Source organism: Equus przewalskii, chromosome 31, assembly GCF_037783145.1.
Source record: "Equus przewalskii isolate Varuska chromosome 31, EquPr2, whole genome shotgun sequence".
Taxonomy (NCBI): domain Eukaryota; kingdom Metazoa; phylum Chordata; class Mammalia; order Perissodactyla; family Equidae; genus Equus; species Equus przewalskii.
The window spans coordinates 24,474,459-24,493,164 of NC_091861.1; the positions used below are offsets into that span (position 1 = coordinate 24,474,459).

At 35.6% G+C, this 18,706-nt stretch overlaps 1 protein-coding gene and 1 pseudogene across 13 annotated transcripts in view; one reads left to right on the plus strand and one right to left on the minus strand.

Moving 5' to 3' along the window:
• The window catches only part of KCNT2 (potassium sodium-activated channel subfamily T member 2), a 351,003-nt gene that overhangs the window by 295,294 nt on the left and 37,003 nt on the right, over positions 1–18,706 (minus strand). The gene's annotated exons all lie outside the window — the stretch shown is intronic.
• On the plus strand, positions 1,678–1,755 carry LOC139080709 (U6 spliceosomal RNA; annotated as a pseudogene).

Here is an 18,706-nt window from a genome sequence, read left to right on the forward strand (position 1 = left end):
GCATATGTAAGACAAAAGACAAGTAGGATATTTAATAATCAGTATTTTAAGTACATGTAAGCAGAAAAAAATCAATTAGAAATGAAATGAATTGTGTTTCATTCACTTCGGGCGTCAGCAAACAATAGCCCATAAGCCAAATCCTGCCCATTGCCTGTTGTTTTATGACCTGTGAACCAAGAATGATTTTAATATTTTAAAATGGCTGGAAACAAATCCAAACAAGAATAATATTTTGTGACATATAAAAATTAGCACGAAAATCAAATTTCAATGTTCATCAGTAAAGTTTTATTCGAGCTCAAACGTGCTCATTCATCCACATATTGTCTATGGATGCTTTTAAATTACAACAGCAGAGCTGAGCAGTTGTAAAGAGACTTTATGGCCTCCAAGGCCTAGAATAATTGCTATCTGTTCCTTTCCAGAGGCAAAATTTGCTGGTCCCTGATCTAACAAGCGAGGTATCCTATCTTCTGCCATGACCTATTTTGTTACATTTTAGCAGGACTTTTAAGAGACTCACTTTTTGATTACAGAGGATTTATTTTAATTATCTGATAATACACTCTACACTTTAATTCATTTCCTATGAGAGGAGATGATGTCATAAAACAAAAAATAATGCTTATCGAATGGGGGTGCAGTGAAAATTGGGTAGAGGACATGGTTGGGAGAAAGACTTTTCACTACATTCTTGTATAGTTATTGATTATTAACATATGTAAATATGATACCTATTCAAATATTAAAGAAATACGGTTTTCAAGAGATGAGATGATCAAATACTTTAAGCACAATCGTTTCCCCTTTAAAATTAAAAAAAAATGCATACACTATTTAATTTACAAAAGGAAGAAATATAAAAGAACATTTATAATTTTAAAAATAATGACTCATAACATTCAAATAACTAACTCGTTTACATTGAGCTAAAATCTACCTAAAATATTCTTTTAAGAGAATATAGTTTCTAAAATGTACTTTCTATTTAATTAGAATTTCTTAATTCCTTTCTATGAATTGACCTGAATATGCATTAATCTTCCATAGACATAACCACAAAATGACATTGAGTCTTTTCAAGACAAGAAAATGGAGCAACCTGATAGCATTTGATTTATGTATAAAACTTCAGAGATCACTGATCTGAAGTAAACATTTATACATTTTATAGAACTCTGATTTCCCAAAAGACAGCATACCAGATAAAGGAGATGGAGCTATAAGTCTAGAATATCTAAAAGTGGTTGGAGGAAACTAAATCCAGGACAACTTTCTACAGTACTTCCTTCTGACATCATTTTCCTTCTGACTTCCTCAACCTGCTCACCCTCCAAGAAAGGGGAGTTAGGAACAAAGTACTTACTGGAGAAAGAGTAATGAACATGTCCATGAAACTTAGAAGATGGGAGGTATTTTTAAGTGCATTATTTCATTCCCTCAACCATTCAACAAAAATTTATAGATTTATTGAATGCCTATCATTGGCAAGGCACCAGCCTGACACCAGGAAAGCAGCAATGAGCAAAAGAGACATGGTCCTCCTCTTGACAATAAACAAGAAGTTCTGTTAAAGGATGATGAATAATACTGAGGAAACACCGGTATGTGTATTATGAAACGAGAGCTAAGGAAATATATGCAGAAGGATTTAACCTGATCTGGAGCTCAGCAGCACTCACTGCACCAGCACATATACTAAAATTGGAAGGATACAGAGAATATTAGCATGGCTTCTGTGCAAGGATGACAGCATTCAGCTCTCGCCAAGAAAATAACCAAAGCACAGAGATACGAAGGCTAAGAGTCATCTACAGAAAGAGTTGGTAAAACATCAAGGAGCAGAACATGTCCAAGGCAAAATGCAAAACAGAAAGAAGTACTGTGAGATATTTTATCTTAAGTTACAAATAGATAATATAACTATTTAGCAAATTGTAAGCGAAACTAATTTTAAATATAGTTGTGGTGGTCTTGAAAGCTATTGACTTACAATTCTTCAAGGGAGTTCACTAGAGTTGAGCTTCACGCACAAGAAATTTGGTTCATGATTTAATTTGTAGCTTCCAAACAATTATATTTGATATGTAGATAATTATCCCATCTGTCTCTCGGCAATATCTTAGAGAATTAACATTTTAACATTCTGCAATTGTGAGAATTCTAAAATCAGAAGACTACAGTTTAATCTGAGTAAAATGTCGGGTGTATATCTCATGGGGTATTATCAATCAGAAGTCTCTCCTCATATAACCACAGAACTATATATTTGTCAGATTGAGTAGCAATAGAAAAATCACACTACCATCTTAATACTCTCAGAGATAAAACTGAAGTGAAGTGAAGGCAAAAATATAATGGAAAAATATAATGGAAATATAATGGAAAAGAAAATATTGGGAGATAAAAGGAGTCTACACAAAAATCAAACAATAAAAAAATTGTAAAGGATCTTTTATCTTTGAAGAATTATCCCATGTTGGAAAAACGAAAGTCTGCTCTAATTTTCTATAATTTCTGGATGGTCCTTACTGAATGCAATTTGTAACATTTCACAACTGAAAAATTAGACCCATTGCACACCTATCAAACTGGCCAAAATAATAAAGTTGTAACACCAAAATCTGCGAGGATGTGAAAAACTGGATCACTCATACATTGCTCATGGGAATGGAAACGGTGCCACCATGCTGGAAGCCTTTGGCTATTTCTTGAAAAGCTAACTGTGAAATTACCATGTAACCCAGCAATTGCACTCTTAGACGTTTGTCAGAGAAATGAAAACTTACGTTCACATAAAAACTTGCACACAAATGTTCATAGCTTATTTCTAATAGCTCAAACCTAGAAACAGCCCACATGTGCTTCAATGGGTAATCAATGAAACAAACTATGGTCTATCTATACCTTGGAATACTATTTAGCAACAAAAAGAACAAACTATTCATACAGGCAACAACTTGGATCAATCTCTAAAGCAACCTAACCATCCAAGAAAGGTGACTGTTTCAAAAAGTTATGGTATGCCTATGCAAGAGATCACACTGCCAATTTAAAAAACATGAGGGGCCAGCCTGGTGGCACAGCCGTTAAGTTCACATGCTCTGCTTCAGCAGCCTGGGGTTCACTGGTTTAGATCCCAGGTGCAGACCTAGACACTGCTTATCAAGCCATGCTGTGGCAGGCGTCCCACATATAAAATAGAGGAAGATGGGCATAGACGGTAGCTCAGGGCCAATCTTCCTCAACAAAAAGAGGAGGATTGGTGGTGGATGTTAGCTCAGGGCCAATCTTCCTCAAAAAATAAAAAATATGAGAAACTTGATGTACTGTTGTGGAAATATCTCCAAGACTTCTTACAAAGTGAAAAAGAAATACACATAAATATATATATTTCCTTCCAAATGTATACAATGTTTCTCGAAGCATGTATGTACTGGCAACAGAGGCCCAGCTACAGTGATTGTCATTGAAAATGCAGACTAGACAGAGGCAGAGAGAGGAGAGAATTTTCACTCTGCTCCTTTTATTCCTGTTTATACAAGTTTTAAAACTTTAATTTTAAAATAAATACTTTAAAAAATAAATATATACGTATTTCAGCTTCCAATAAGTCTCTTCTGAAAGGAACAGAAGCATTTTAATGTAAATAGGGTTGCAATTAGACAGGTGAAAAGAGCAACTTGGAGAGTTTTAGATTTAGAAGTTGGAAGTAAATTTGCCTAATACGTCTATAGCCTGGAAGTGAATTGCTGGATGTCAGCAACCCTCCAATGGTTTGGGCACTTTCTTTGATATGATTCCATATTCTCACTGAGCAGCCTTTTCATCGTAATTTGTTTTCAGACATAGAGTTCACTGGAGAAAGAATGCCCTGAGCAGCATTAAGGCATATTGGCAGGCTTGGCACTTTCATGTCTCATTATTCATGATCAACTTTGTTTTGTAATACAAACAGTAATGTCTCCTGTGAGACTAAGCAGCGTAATTTTCCTCAGGATGTGAGTAGCTGAGAAAAAACACTGGAATAATAACTGACTTCACAAAAATAAGAAGGTTGGGTTTAAAACGGAAGTTTATGAAATATTTTTCTGGACAAGAGAAAAAATAATCCTCATCCTTAGCAAAAGATTAAAACAGAAAATATAACAAGCCCAGTGGACTTCTCAAAAGCCTAGTAGGTTTGGAAAACACATAATTTGGTTCAAATATGTTTACACTTTCTCCAGACATGCAAAAAGCTACGAGCAGAAGTTACAATTCCCATGAATTATGAGATGTTTCCCACAGCCTTAATCCCAAAAACAGCTATTAAAAAATTGTACGAGTTTAGATTTTTACGTTCACAAGAGGTTTTGCCGAATCAAAAGAGAAAGTCTTGAAAGGCATGGGGTATATAATTACGCAATGAATATAAAACTAAAAAGAGAACAAGGGAAGAATAAAAAATCACTTTCAGCCACTTAGATCCGATCTTCACCACTATCACGAAGGAAATCACATGTTTTGAGGGAGGCAGGAAGAACATCAACAGGGATAAAGAAATCGAAGCAAGGAGAGTGAGAAGTTATGACCTTGGGGAAACAGGATCTGGCTGGGGAGTCTGCTCAGTATGATGAGTGACCAAAGAGAAACCTGGAAGCAAGACTGCACTCCAGTTGGCTTTTTTCTTTTTCTTCTTTTTTGTTTTTTTTTTTGGGAGGAAGATTGGCCCTGAGCCAACAACTGTTGCCTATCTTCCTCTTTTTGCTTGAGGAAGATAGTCACCGACTTAACAACTGTGCTAGTCTTCCTCTGTTTTGTATGTGGGATGCCGCCACAGCATGACTTGATGAGTGGTGTGTAGTCCCGCATCCAGGATCTGAACCCTCAAACCCCAGGCTGCCGAAGCAGAGCACGTGAACCCACCTACTACGCCACCAGGCCGGCCCCAGTTGGCTTTTTTTTTTTTTTTTACTGACTCTATTGTGATGTAATTCACATAGCATAAAATTTATGTACTTAAAGTACACAATTCAATGGTTTTTAGTACATTAACAGGGTTGTGCAACCATCATCAAACCTAATTTTAGAACATTTCCAGGCCCCAAAAGAGACTCCATTCCCACTCATCCATTAGTGGTGGTTCTATATCCCATCCACCCACCGTCCAACTCCCCTAGCCCCTGGGAACCACTAATCTACTCTGTGTTCTATAGATTCGCCTATTCTGAATATTTCATACGAATGGAATCACACCATATGCGATCTTTTGTGACTGGCTCTTTTCACTTCCATAACGTTTTCCAGGTTCATCCATGTTGTAGCTTGTACCAGTACTTAATACCTTTTATTGCTGAATAATATTCCTTTCTATGAATATATCACATTTCACATATCCCTTCATCCACTGATGGGCATATGGTTTGTTTCCTTTTGGGGGCTATTACAAATAATGCTACTATAAACATGCAGGTACAAGTTTCTGCATGAACACGTGTTCCCATTTCTCTTGTGTATATACCTAGGAGTGGAATTGCTGAGTCATATGGTAAATCGATGTTTAACCTTTTGAGAAAGTGCCAGTTTTCCATAGCAGCCGCACCCTTTTACATGACCAGCAACGCGAGGGTTCTAACTTCTCCACATCCTCACCAACACTTGTTACTATCTGTCTTTTTTATCATAACCATCTTAGTAGGTGTAAAGCAGATTGTCACTGTGGTTATGATTTGCAGTTCCCTGATAGCTAATGGTGCTGAGCATCTTTACTTGTGCTTATTGGTCATTTGTACATATTCTTTGGAGAAATGTCTATTCCAATCTTTTGCCTATTTTTTTAACTGGGTTGTCTTTTGATTATTGAGCTGTAAAAGTTGTGTAAATAGGGGGCTGTCCCAGTGGCGTAGCAGTTAAGTTCACGTGCTCCACTTTGGTGGCCCGGGGTTCACCTGTTCAGATCCCAGGAGCAGACCTGTGCATCGCTTATCAAGCCACGCTGTGGCAGGCGTTCCACCAACAAAGTAGAAGAAGATGGGCATGGATGTTAGCTCAGGGTTAATCTTCCTTAAAAAGAAAAAAAGTTGTATATATATTCTAGATACAAATGTCTAGAATATCAGATATATGACTTGCAAATACTTCCATTCTTTGGATTATCTTTTCATTTTATTGACGATGCCATTTGAAGCACAAAAAGTTTTTAATTTTGATGGAGTAAATTTATTTTTTTCTTTTGTCACTTGTCCTCTTGCTATCATACCATTTGTCTTTCTCATAGAGGAAACTACATAGCTTCCGAGAGAGGGAGTCTAATGAGCTACTTGTCATTGTTGGGACATATGGTCCTTCTAGTGATAACAGCCAACAATTTGACATTTCTATTATCAACAGATGGACACCTTCGCATAGCTCTGAGTGTTTTCCCAGTCACCTTGCTTGTACTCTGTGGCCACAGCTCAGAACACTCATTAGTCTCTGAAACAGAAGATTGATGCTAATTTCCAAGGAGCAGTGACAGTATAGAAGGAAACACCTAAGCATCAGAGTCTAGGTGGTGATGAAATCGCCCACTTGTCACAAAACCTGTGACTACAGTGTTGAAATAAAGAAAAACACAGAAATCTGAACACACGGATAAATGGAGTTACTAAAAATGAGAACAAGTAAAATAAGAAAGCAAATAGACTAATTAATTAAAATTAAAAACATTATCAGAGAAAACTGTACTGAAATAAAGAAAATGCAAATCTGCAGCAACTTATGGCAGACTATGCACCAGAAAAAGTTGATAGCAAAACTAAGACATATTCTGGTAAAGTTACTAAACTTCACAGAAAAAGAGTTTCATAGATATCCAGTAATGTACAAGAAGAGGGGAATAGGTGAATTAGAGTGCTAGGAGATTTTTTCAAGAAAATAATATCCAAAACACAGCAATACTGCAGTATTAAGCAACAAAGAAAAACAATTATTTATCCACACAATTTGGCCTTACACTTAAAGGACAAGATACCTTCTCAAGGATGCAAGGAGTTAAAGAAAACAATACTCATCACACTTTCTTGGGGAGAGAAAAAAAGAGAATAAAACTATTTAATGAAATCTTTGCATTTAAGAGATGAATCAGAATAAAAATTCAGAATGAGAGATGCTATAAGGACTATTGATGAGATAATCATACCCCTAAATAAATAAGCCCTAAATAAAACCCCTAAAGAAATAAGCTTAAATAACTATTGAAATTATGATTGTAGGTTGGAATGTGAATATTAGAAACCTTGCCATTGCAAAAAAAAATTGTTTTGAAGAAACAAAATTGGGAGGTAGATGTGTGAGGCAGTGTGCTGACATTTATTTCTTCATCCTCCATTGGACAGATAACAGATGTCGAAATTTGAAACACATCCATCTCACAATGTTTTTCCATTTTAGAAGACGCTTTTAAAATTGAATATCTTTTCTTGTAAAGATATATTTGCTTTAAGTTCATCAATACCTTCAATTTCATTTAAATGTCTTTGTTTTTAGCAATTCTTAATAATTCTGAATTCAAAAACATTATCTTAATATCTTTCATTTTAAAATGTTTTATATATGACATGATTCCATTTCAGTAAAATTCTCTCTCTCTTATCCTTTCCCCATCGATCCAACCATCTTCCTATCTATATCTATATCAGTATCTGTAGATAGAGACATCTGAAATTATCACGTTAATAACGCTACTTCTGAGGAGTTGAGTGAATTTCCTTATTTGTATTTCTCTGTATTATCTTTATTCTTAAACAGATGTGAATAATTTGTACAAAAACAATAGAGCTATCCTTTACAACATTGTTATTAAAAAGTCATCACTTCCTAAGGGAACAGGTTAGAAGTAGATGCCAGTGTGATAGAGCCCAAGAAAAAAAGTATTTCAAGGCAGTGCTTCTCAAATTTCAAAACAAATACAGATCAGCTAGGAATCTTCTAAAACTCAGGTTCTAATTCCATCAGTCTAGACTGAGTCCAGAGGGTCTGCATTTCTAGTAAGCGCCTGGGGCCATACATTGAGTAATAGGTTTTAAGGAATTTCATGGAGTTGCTCATTTAAGCAAAACATTTAAAAACCAAGAAAATGAGGATATCATGGCAATTAGAGAAAAAGACAGCAACTAATAAATAAAAATCGTAAAAACTGACTCTGCATTGCACTTCTGTATGAGCCATCTGTGGAAGACCTGTTTCCACAGTTCTTTGAAACATTCCTTTAGATTTTATGTGCTGATAAAGCGAAATTTCTCTATTTGTTATTCAATGAAATTTATAATTTTGGAAGTTCATTTTCTTCCATTTTTGCCTACTGCAATTCCAGCTTTTTACACATGAACACCAAGTATTCCAAAGTGATCTAACTACTATGTGGGAACTTTCACAAGAGGAAAGTAACAGAATTATTCTGCTGATAATAGGCCCCTACACCAGAGAATGAGAACAATCTATGGAGTAAAACTTATAAAAATTATGTACAATTTTATTATGTGATTTGAAGCACCACACCATAAACCTCAAATATTTCACCTCTGGTCTACTTATAATTTGAATTAATCCTCCTAATCTCTGGTAATATACAAAAATCCTAAAGCAATTATTTCTCAACTAACATCAGAATCTGTTGGAGAGTTTGTTAAAAATGGACATTAAATGGCTCAGGGGGCCAGGCTCCAAATGTGGATTTTCAATAAGTAACAGACACCAAAATTGGAAAACCATGTTAAGTCTGTTATGCAGATACATTTACATATTTATTTATTTATTGCTAGCTGAAAGCAAAGTTTAATTGAATAGAACCTGGATATTTTGATAGAGGTTAAACTAAACAGCAATTTATAGAACACATGACAAACCTTTGCAAGTAGAGTGCAGTAGGAAATTTCGTGGGCCTGGAAGCCTGGGTGTCATAAGCAGAAAGAGGATGAGCAAGAAGAAGGAAGACAGAATGGAATGAAATGGAGGTGAGAAGACAGACCTCCTGTGTTTTACAAATGTTCTAAGACTGGCCTATTCCTTGCTCTGGTCAGATGAACTAGAGCTAGAAATGGCCTTCTGGTTCAGTCCTGTGGGTTTATTCAGGAACAGAGTGAGAACCAGCAAAGTTAAATGGTTGTGCTCATCTAGCATCATAAAGTAGATGAAACCCAAGTCTCTCACTGTGTTTGAGATATACCTTTGAGATGTTCTACTTGATTTCTCAGAAACCTGCTTTCTCAACAGACAATGGAAGAAAATTTATAACTATATCCTCTAAAATCACTTATTATGTGTTGTGGATATTCTCCATATGTTCAAAATCTTTCTTAGGAGTATAGAAATATATATATAAATATATATATATGTATATATACATATCATATATACGTTATTCCTAATCTGGTTCCAAAAATAACAACCCAAAAGGTAACAAAAACTGGTGATAAGTATAATAATAATATTCTTGCTGCCATTGTATGAATTTCAGTATCCCTACCTGTTTCTTAATTCTTTCCCTCGAAAACTGTTAACTTTGTAACTTTAAGAACTAAGCAGAATAATCATAAAACCAATTATGAAATATACCCCAATCATACTTTTCTTCCTATAAACCCCATTTCAGGATGATTTTACACCAATTTACTGAAGTTCTAATACATTTTAGCCTATCACTGGATAGTCAAAAAAAATTTTTTTGATACCTTACATTTTTTGAGTGTTCAATAGAAATCAACAGCTTGTCTCAAGTTCAGTCCCACACCCATATGCTTATTATCAGCTTCAAGGGAAAAAAGCATTGCTCAAATAGACTAAATCTCGAAATGTATGCACTTTCTCAGCAGGAGTGAGAGAAAAAAACTTAAACCCAAAGATCCTGGCAAAATCATTTGAAAAATCAAACATTTGGATTGTCTCGATTCCTCTTAAGTGTTTTGCTTCAAGTAGCATGTGTAAGAAAAAACACAGAATGAAGACTGGTTATTTTAAACATGGCACATTTTGTGATCACTCTGTCAGAAAAATGTGGATTTTTATATTACATATAAATAATTTCTGTTAGATATACTATAATAAAAGATCACCAAAATTGAGAAAATACCTTTAGCCTTGTATCCTTTCCATGTTATCTCCTGTGTTCACACATATGACACTGTTTAGGATTTTAAATGTAGGATACATTTATATTTTATCCATTTCCACAGGCTTAAAAATAACCCCAAGATCACTTGGACAGGTTCTAAAATGAACCAGCCAGCAGAAACCAGGAAACTGAGCGTGCTCTGCTCCTCACTTCTAGCCCCTTTCTACTTAGTTATCACGGGAACCTCTGGGTCCTTCAAGTAGATGCTTCTATTCTCTGAATCAAAGGCTGTGGGGACAGGAAAAGGAAAAAAAAGTATGCTGGGAAGGAGCAGGATTGCTGAGAGTAAATTCAGGTAGACCCACGGAAAATATGAACGCGACATGGGAAGATTATGTTCCTAATATTTTTTTCCTAAATGCAAGAAACTCTTCACATTCATATATTCATAATTCATGATTTCAGATATTTGCAGAAGTTACTCCAGACCACACTCTCTGAGTTCACAGTGCGTGTTTTTACAGCATTGCCCCTTGGGGAGTCATTGAAGAAAGCCATTAAACTCAGCATGGCCTCCAGGAGAAGGATAGTTCAGAAGCTACCTGTCTTGCCTCTTTGATACCTGACTCCTTCCACATTGAAGGGGATTAACTCAGGCTCAAATACCCTCTGAGATCATTAAGTCTATTTTAAATTCATAACTTCTGTTGAATTATTTTCATCAGATTGTAACACAAAAGCATTGAGCAATAACAGCTGTTTTGGTTTTGGTTTTGGTTTGAGGAACACAACATAAACTGAATATTTAGAATTGTTTGTATGAAGAGTAGAGCTAGAAGAAATAGTCGAGCCAGTATGTGGAAGGTAGACATGGGGCTTTTGAGAGTGTTGACAATGGGAGAACTATTTTAAAAAGGGGAGGGATTCTGCAGCGAAGAGAAAGGATTACAAAAATACACTTTGACTATCTTTCTATTTCATTTAGATTGTGGTGACTGCAGTTTTTGTATGCTAAGGACATGTAAAGTAAGCTCCTACAAAATTTAAATGTGAATGTTCCTTAGAAGCTACTTTCTTCTATTCCCTAGAGAGACACCTTCTAAATTACCCATGAAACACGAACATCCAGCCCTTGTGTTAGTAATAGGAAACCCACTTCACTGGGATGAAGTCCACTCCTAAATATAGGGACAATTCTTCTACGTGTTTTCCTGCAGTTTCTTTGTATCTTAGTGTTGCTGTGAATCCTGACCAAAAATGTTTCCTTTCCCAATTACATTCATTTAAAGAACACCCACTGTGGGCTACATTTAGTGCTAGGTAAAAAGGCTAACTTAAATAAGCATGGTGCTCACTTTCCTGAAGAGCTTAAATATCTCCAGGCATTTGAACACAGTTCTCTTACTCACTTTCCGCCCTTACATTTTAACGAGAAACATTCACTCTTCTACATTCCCTGGTTAGTTTTTTTTTTTTAAATTGAGGTCATAATGGTTTACAATATCATATAAATTTCAGGTATACATCAATATCCTTCGACTTCTGTATAGACTGCCTCACGTTCACAACCAAAAGTTGCCATCCATCACCATACAAGTACCCTTTCATTCTTTTTGCCCTCTCCCTTCCTCCTTCCCCTCTGGTAATCACCAATCTGGTCTATGTGTTTGTTTGTTTGTTTATCTTGCACGTATGAGTGAAGTCATACAGTAATTGTCTTTCTCTGTCTAATTTATTTTGCTTAGCATAATACTCACAAGGTCCATCTGTGTCGATTTCAAAACATACTACAAAGTGATAGTAATCAAGACAGCATGGTACTGGCAGAAAAATAGACACACAGATCAACAGAACAGAATTGAGAGCCCAGAAATAAACCCACACATCTACGGACAGCTAATTTTTGACAAAGGAACCAAGAACACACAACAGAGAAAGGAAAGTCTCTTCGATAAATGGTGTTGGGAAAACTGGACAGCCATTTACAAAAGAATGAAAGAAGACCATTACCTTATGCTATACACAAAAATTAACTCAAGATGGTATTCTTTTTGAATCGCTTTGCCTATAACTAACCACATGTGAAGCTAATTTTGAAGAGTTCAGAATGTAATAGGAATCTATGCACTATATTAAATGTAATGTGATTTTGTGATATGTCCAAAATATTTATAAATATAATGAACTTCAAACTCTTGTCAATTCTGTTCTTCCTATCTTTGCCTATCAAGTCATTAGAGCAGTTTTCTCCCCAATTCCAAACCTCTCTTTAACCCAGATAAGTAGAAAAAGAAGAAAGAACAAGATAAATATTTTTATGCCAATAGGAAACAAAGACCAGACTCTAATTCTAAAATGATACCCCCCAACTGTCTTGATAGCTGCGCCCCTCCCTACATTATGTTTGTTTTTAAAAAGCGGAATTGATTGATTGTTTTATCATTAAAATCATGAGTTTGTTTCATTTTCTAGGTGTCTCCGTGATAGTTCCCAAAGGGCTAAACTATCAGTATTTTAGAAAGACAAATAAAGATGACACAAAATTTCATTTTTTTCAGAATTCTAATAGCATTTGAATTTGTATGATAATTTTGAGTAAGAATTAACCAAAAATGTAGCAAGTATCATCCTATACCATTTCTTGAGGACTACAATGATCCCAGTGAACATTCCCACTGAACTGTATTATCTGTAGCAGGCAGGTTGGTATTAATTAATAACCAAGATGGAATTTGTCATGGGCCCTGTGGATATTCCTCTCTTACAAAGCTTATGACTCAACACGATCTGTGTGTAGGAAAAACATGGTGGGCTGATATGAGAAATGACAATCTGGCCCAGCATGCACAGAGAATTTATTAATTAACAGTAAAGTAATCTCATTTTACTTACCACAGCCCCCTCTAATCTTATCAAAGTGATAAGAAGTATGCAAAAAGAAAAAAAAGGAAATTATGAGATTACTAAAATGGGGAAGGAAAAAAAACTTTGATATTTTTGAAGTCTCATTTGTGAACAATGTCAGGTGATTTACTTGATCAAGTAGGATAATAAATTAGTTTTCCAGTTATCTATATACTTTTAAATGAAAATATTTACTATTTCGAGGTATAGCGTTTGTCCCCAAGAAAATCGAGCTTCCTAATCAAAGAATTCCTTTCAGAATTATTAAGAAAAAGCAATGAGATCTAATTATTTTTATGTGGCAAAATGGGAGAGGTTGCACATCCTGAGAGGGAATGCTCTGGTAATATTTGATCTCACCGTTGTCACCAAAATGTTACAAATTAGTATCCTAGCAATGCGGGTGATGTCTAATATTTTCCAAAAAGCACGCTTTAACTTCAAGCTGATATTATAATAGAATGAGTGACTGATTTTATTTCTAATTAGAAAATAACAGGAAACCAATGAACTTTCTTCAGGAGCAGCAGTCCCACAACCTACTCACTGCTTAAGAAATTATATATGCAACTCTGATATAAGATATGAAAATGTGCATATAGAAATCATATGTGCCAAGTAGAATCAAATGGTTAAATCTATTAAAATCTACCTCTAGTTATCAATTAACAAAGAAGATCATAAAGTAAGGATATTATATCTGATTTATAATTTTATAATAATTTTTAAATTTGCCTTAACTTGTATGGGTTTTTTTCTTTTTTTCTTCTTCTTCTTCCTCTTTTTTCTCTGTTTTGTTTTGGCCTGTAGCTTTTGTAGGGAAATGGGAGTAATAATATTTCCACAACCAGTGAAACAGGCCAAGTAACATGTAACTTACCAGAATCTCTCATGTCTTTGGGGACCTGGTCAATGATTTGCCAGGAAAACAGAACCCAAAACAAATAGACTGTGAACCAAGAATAGGAAGACAAAATGCTAAATTGAATAAGCTCACAATTAATCTCTTCCACTTGCCTTTTTTTCCAAATATTTTTCTGATGGTTTTCTATTTACTCCTCTCTTTACATAATTAAGACCCATTTTCTTTCAGAGTTGAAACTTATTTTTAATTTCTAATTATTTTGTGAAAATATAGTAAAACTGAAAACTATACACTGAATCAAATGCGCCAGCTTTTGAATTTTTTTAGGGTATATAGAAAATTTAGCTATAATTTCTAATGCCAATACACAAGTTTATATGCCATTTTTTGAAAAGGAGACAATACATTGTATTATTCTTCATAAGGCAAGTAATATCCTGAGAGGGACACTTATTTGAAATACAAATGAGGTACATATAAACAAAAGTTATGCCTAAATAAAAAATAGGTAGGTAATCAACAGTTTACTTGGGCGAAAAAAATTCACTGACTGCCCTCCTTAAATTGATCACACCTAAATAAGAGCTTTTTAAGGTTTCCTGAAGGTAAAGTGTCTTTTCAACAATTTTTTATGTGTAATCTACTTACTCTTCATACAGGCCAAAATAAATAAATGAAATGTTATTTTTGTTATTTAAAATTGTATATTAAATAACATACATGTGTTAAACCTGGTAATACAAACGAACTGTGAATCATAAGCACCTTTATGTGCAAAGTTCTGTCTGCATTTGAGCAGTTTCCCAGAAGCGGATTTACTTGTTCAAAGAGTATGAACATTTCAAGGTTCTTGATAAATATTGCCAAATCATTTTGTAAAGAGTTGAACAAATTTGCATTCCCACTCGCAATGTAAGAAAGTTCCTATTTTATTGTATCCTCTTCCATATTAAGTACTCTAATTGTAAAAAGCATTGCTAAAGAGAGCATTTTATTTTAACGCATATTTCTCAGTTTAATGGTGATGTATTTTTTCTGTGGTTAGTATTTATTTGGATTTCATCTTTCCTGAACTTTTCAGTTAATTCTTTGCAAAATATCATCTGAAAATTTCATGTAATACAGCAACTAATTCATTGCTGTATTTTTCCAATGTATTATCTGCCTTTTGATTGCATAGTGTGTGTGTGTACACATGTGACACTTTAAATCAAATTTATCATTCTTTTTCTTAAAGAAATTGGTTCTACAGTCTTTTTTTTTTTTAAAGGAAGATTAGCCCTGAGCTAACTGCTGCTAATCCTCCTCTTTTTGCTGTGGAAGACTGGCCCTGAGCTAACATCTGTGCCCATCTTCCTCTGCTTTACATGTGGGACGCCTACCACAGCATGGTGTGCCAAGCGGTGTCATGTCCGCACCCTGGATCCGAACCAGCAAACCCGGGGCCGCAGAAGCGCAACAGGAACACTTAACCACTGCGCAAGCGGGCCACCCCTCTACAGTCTTTTTTTAATCTTAGGAAGCTTTCCTCCATTCAGATATTTGATAAACATTCAATTATATTCTCTTTTACTTTCTTATTAACTTAATTTTTCCATGTTATTCTTTTTCATTCATTCCTCTGAAAATATTAGTAAGGTGCTTCCTATGAATCAAGAAACATACTTTAAACTTGGCGTAAAGGAAGAGTGAACAAAATCTGGTAGCACCCCTGTGCTCATGTAGCTAAAATCTAGTGCAACAGACAGCTATTAATGAAAGGAATTCTTGAGCTGAGATCTAAAGATCTGACCAGGGTTAAATTAAGTGAAGGGGGTGGTAAAGCAGGAAAATAATCTTGTGCTAAAGCAATGTGCTGTGAATTCCAATAAAATAAAAGAACAACGTAGCTAAAAATGTGTGAGAGGAGAGCAAGGAGCAAGATAAAGCTGGAGAGATACATAAGGGAACCAGGCAGCACTATAAGCCTCTTAAGATTTCTGGTCTTTATCCTAAGAAGAATGAAAAGCTTTAAAATGTTTTTGATGTTTTAAAGACAAATACAAATTAAAAATAAGAGGCTTAATCTCCCTGTTGAAAATAAGGGAAGAGATTTCTCCATCCTCCTTTCTCTTTGAGCATTTACTTTAGAAAATTTGTTTTCTTAAGTACTTTCCTCCTTTGCAATGATATAAATCCTTTTGAAAACTAGGAAGTCTCAGGTTGGCTTTATAGACCCAGGACTGTCCTTCTCAAAGACCTGGAGCCACCTCTTTGAAATGTAAACATCAAGGGAGATAGTACCATCTCTCAGTAGTAGGATAGCAGCCTAATTTCAGTGCTCCAAGTTGCAAAACTTCTTATAAAGACCTGAGAAGTTTGTTTTTCTTGCGTATAAAGCCAAACAATTAACACAGGAGGTCATCCCAATTACAAGGTAAAGTTAGGATGAACTGTGTGTGATAAATGGTGCTATCAAGTCCTCTTACTTGAAGACCAGTTATTGTTTATCTTGAAAATAGGTATGTAATGGGTTGTATCTGCTTGGCTATATTAGAGGGTGAGATGTCTATTTTTGCAGTCTCTTACAGGATTGCCTGGGATGTCTATAAACCCATTAGGGCTTAACGCTTATTCAACGATAAAAGTGTTCTCTTTTTCTCCTACCCTCGTGGAGAGAATTTTTGGGTTGGAAGAAGATTTTGTTTTTAATTATTTTTCCCCAACAGTGCAAAAGGAGTAAAAATATACTTAGTTTTATATGTCAAAATGATCCCTTTGGCTGTAAAGGAGAAAATGGATTAGAGAAATGGAATAGTCTCACCCAACCAGTAAACAGTCCAGGTGAGACTGGGAGGAGTTTGGAATAAGATGGCACTGATAAAGGGGACAAGTAGATGTATTCAGGGATATTTGGTGTATAAAAGCAACAGTATCTGGTAATGAATAGGATATCATGGTACGAAGTGTAAAGATAACCTAAGTTATTTTATAACAGGATAGATAGTCCAAGAAATATAGACAAAGAAGAAGGAGCAAGTTTTGCGGAAGATCATACGCTTGGTTTGGGAATTACTGAATTTGAAGCGATTGAAAAAAATCAAATAAAAATGATAAGTTAGCCATTGGATGAGTTGTTTTGAATGTATTTTGGTGAGTGAAGTGAGGTTCTAATTTCTGCTTTTCTAAAGAGCTAATTACCTCGAGGGCAAATTCCATTTTAGCTTGGTGCCTTAAACAAAGTCCTCTCTTGCTAAATACAAACAGATGAAACAAACTAAAAAGCCTGAGTAGCTAATAAAAATATCCTTTTCCTTCACACCAGATATTTTTCTTTTCAATTTAACTAGACTCTACTATCTAAATCTAACGCAGAATCTTTGCTTCAAACTCATTTGTGCTCTCCACCTCCCTTCTTTGTTAGAGCAGTAATATAAAAGAGTATGGATTTGATTCTTTAGGACTATCCAGTATTTGAGATTTTCTACATCTAAAATGTGGGCTTCAAATCATGATTATTCTACGCATTCAGTTTTGGGTCTTTCCCAACAATTGCCAAGAATGCAGGGACCTTAACCTAGATCCTATTTCTTAGCCCTCCCAATTGCCCAGGAAAGTCAGGCAACATTAGGATCATGAGGAAGAGAGAAAGCATTTTTGTTGTTGTTATTCGTTCTTAGAGGTAACAATTTTCCTTCCAATGCCTGCCACCTGCCATTCCTTTTCCAATCATGGGTAACGAAAAATTGCCCAGACTGGCTTAATATAGTTGTCACTGTGTGACCAAACAAAAGGGGGTTTGCCTCCTGGCGCATCAAATAAGACTGTGCACCAGAAGTTAGTTGTCTCACAAAGTAAAGTATATTTGCAGGAAATAGAAGACCATGCGGAATGATTTCTAAAGTCCAGGCGTCCTGGAACAAAGGGAAGCAAGGACCTTTTATTTGGGATGGGGGATGAATATTCAAAAGGGAGAGGTGGGGAGTCGCTTGCACAGGCTCAGTTGGAAAACATGCTTCCACATACACTCAGGTGATGGTAATAAGGCCTAAGCTCCTCCTGGAGAGATCTTAGCATTAGAGATAAGGCAAAGTTCATAGGCGGAGCTCTCGTGGTGAGGCTTGGTCTGGTCCAGGGTGGTTGGTGCTAGCATCTCCTTAACATAACAAAAGAGAAAAAAAACAATTTGGAAAGACAGTTGAATGCTTCCAAACCCACCCTTGAGTTCCTTGGGGCAGTTACTCAGTGACAACTGGAGGTGGAAGTTACTGTGCTCCTGAAATCATCTGCCTGAGTGCCTACCCTGAAATGCAATCACTTTAAGGCGATGGACCTTGTCATTATCATTTTATGCCAATAACTAAAGGATTTTTGCCCCTCCCAATTAAGACCTCAATGAATATTTACTGAGCTAAATAAAACAGAAAGAAGCCGAAGTTGAAGAAAAATATAACTGGGGTCAGGAAATCACTAAAGATTCTTTATTGCCAAGAGGAGTGGGACCCCTATCTGTAGGTCAAATTTAATCAGGTTCAAACGATGAAATAATGATCTTCCAGTCAGGAAATAGTGATAAAGCAGTAAAGCACAGTTACCTGAACAGAGCAGCTTGAGCGATTTCATAGGTAATTTGGCGTCAGAATTTGTGATCTTTAAATATTAAGTTGCAGAGTTTAGACTGTGTCCTTTGGACCATGGAGAAGACATGGGGGATGCACAGTAAAAGTTGTTTCAATGAAAAAGGACATGATCAAAGCAATTTTTATGCGTAAGAGTATGGCAACTGTGTGCAAGATTAGTCAAATGGATGGGACAGGGAAGCAATGCCTTAAAAGGCTATTTCAAGGCCAGATATAAAGTAATAAAAAGGCAAATTAAGGTGG